This window comes from Meles meles, chromosome 20 (assembly GCF_922984935.1).
Source record: "Meles meles chromosome 20, mMelMel3.1 paternal haplotype, whole genome shotgun sequence".
In the NCBI taxonomy this organism is placed as follows: domain Eukaryota; kingdom Metazoa; phylum Chordata; class Mammalia; order Carnivora; family Mustelidae; genus Meles; species Meles meles.
Window position 1 is genome coordinate 58,953,365 of NC_060085.1, and position 2,754 is coordinate 58,956,118.

Genomic DNA, 2,754 nt, shown 5'->3' on the forward strand with positions numbered 1-2,754 from the left:
GCTACTGTCGTCACAACCATGTACCCATTGTTCCCAGCAAAATAGGGTCTTATGATTCCATTTCCTTCCTCACACACGTTTTCCTCTGCGAGTTAACTACTTTTTTCATTTGTTTGACTTTGTAAGTGCCAGTCTCTCACTTACCCTCACATTCTTGGACAAGCTCAGTGACAACGCTCCATGGAGAGGGAAGAATCAGGTACTCTGTAAGTGTCTTTGCTTAGATGTCCTCTTGCTCGTTGGGTTCCTATTTGGACTAGTGCCCTCCCGGCCTGCAGCCCACTGCTGTCCTAGGACCTCTCCTCACAGAATGTCCCTTTATGCCTCCTCAGGGCTGAGTCTCATTTCTTGGACTTTAAGCCTTCCTCTTTCCCAGTGAACTTCCTGGTTTAGGTAGACTACTTCCTCTCTCACATCTTAAAGACATGCTGTGTGGGTCCTTGGGGGGCTGAAATGTCTTTATCTTACTTTTTTCTTTTTTTTAAAATTATTTTTATTTATTTATTTGACAGAGAGATCACAAGTAGGCAGAGAGGCAGGCAGAGAGAGAGGAGGAAGCAGGCTCCCCACGGAGCAGAGAGCCCGATGTGGGGCTCCATCCCAGGACCCTGGGATCATGACCCAAGCCGAAGGCAGAGGCTTTAATCCACTGAGTCACCCAGGCCCCCGTATCTTACTTTCACTCTTGTGGGGAAGCTTGGTTGCTATGTAGAAATCTGGGTTAGAAATACTTGTTCTTCGGGGCGCCTGGGTGGCTTGGTGGATTAAAGCCGCTGCCTTCGGCTCGGGTCATGATCTCAGGGTCCTGGGATCGAGCCCCGCATCGGGCTCTCTGCTCAGCGGGGAGCCTGCTTCCTCCTCTCTCTCTGCCTGCCTCTCTGTCTAGTTGTGGTTTCTCTCTGTCAAATAAATAAAATATTTAAATTAAAAAAAAAAGAAATACTTGTTCTTCAAAAATTTGAAGCTGTCCCCACTGCTGCTGAGAAGTCTGAAGTCGTCCTGATGGCTGGTTCTTCACGTGTGTCTACTTCTTTCCCTCCAGAATCCTTTAGTGGAAATGGGTGGGTGGGGTGCAGGCCTGGCAGCTGGGGGTCTGGGAGGTGAGTGGGGGAAGAGGCTCGGGACTTCAGGCTCTCTTGCAAACCCCTGTCTTCTGCTGGGCCTCTGCGCCCCATCCAGGGTCCGCTGGTTCATGGCCCTACATGTCGTGTGGCCTACAGATAAAGCACAAGATTCCTAGTTAAATTTGAATTTCAGAGAAACCATGGTGAATAGTGTCCTATGCAACACTTGGGACACACTTACACTTAAAAAAAAATTATTAGGTGTTTATTGGAAATTCAAATTTAGTTGTGTATCTTGTTTTTTTAAATTTGCTAAATAGGGCAAACCTATCCTGAGGCAACCTCTTTTCTCCTGTCTGGGGAGGTCCGTCACCCGGGTGAGAGGGCTGGGGAGGCATACCCGCACGGACTTCGATTTCCAACCCGGATTTCTACAGAGCAGCCCAGCTCACGCGAACGTCACAATAGATGGAGGACATTTTGGCCCCCGATCCTCCTGTCTTCAGCCTCTCCCCGCACAGCCCTGCCTTCCCAGGAACGTGGCACTCCCGTTCTCACGCTTCCCCCTCTGCACGCCCCATCCGCCACACAGCGGGCAGAGAGAGGAAGACGAAATGACTCCGTGTTTGTCTGTTTTCCAGATTCCGAAGTTCCACTCACATCTTTCCCCTGTTACCATCTCTTTCTTGTTCTCTTTGGTCTAGTGGGTTTTTGTTTTTTTTTTTTTTTAAATCTTTGATTCTCATTTCTGAGGAGTGTCCTGAGGGAGCAGAGAGAATTCTGGGGTGAACTTTTGGTAAAAGATATACAGACAAGTGTGTAAATCATGATCTCAGAGCGAAATGAAGTCTTCCAAGTTGAATGTGACCACGTGACCAGCACACAGCTCAAGAGAAAGAAGGATGATTAGTACCCCAGAGGGCCCCTGAAACCCGTTCTAGTCCCTACCACCTCTTTAAGGATAGCTACTACCCTGCCTTTTGGAAAACATTTTGCAAGGAACAAACAGTAAATAGCTTAAGCCTTTTAGGCCAGAGGGTCTCTGTTGCAGCTACTGAACACTGTCCTTGTAGCATGAAAGCAGCCACGGGCCGCAGTAAATAATGGACTTGGCTGGATGGCAATAAAACTTTATTTACAACAGAGTCTTGGGCAGAATTTGGTCTGTGGGCTGTAGTCTGCCGATCTCTGTTCTGGGCAATGACTTTGCCTATTGTCAGACTTTACAGAAAGGAAATATCGCTACATACACTTGTTTGTGTCTGTCTTCTTCCCCTCAACATTTTGTTGGTGAGATTCAACCATATTGTTTCTTATAGTTATAGTCTATTAATTATTTTTTAAAAGATTTTATTTATTTTTTCCTTTCTCCCTCCCTCCCTCCCTTCCTCCCTTCCTTCCTCCCCTTCCGTTTTAAGATTTTATTTTTTTAAGTAATCTCTACCCTCGATGTGGGGCTTGAACTCACAACCCTGAGATCAAGATTCACGTGCTCTATTGACTGAGCCAGCCAGGTGACCCTAGTTTGTTAATTAATTTTGCTGTGTAGTATGTTGTTGTGTATATAGAAAAAAATTTGTCCATTCTACCATCAAAGGGCATTTTGGTAGTTGCCATTTTTGGGCTATAATGAAGAGTGGCATGAACTCTTTTGTACATGATTCTTGGTAGACACATGCACTATTTTGTT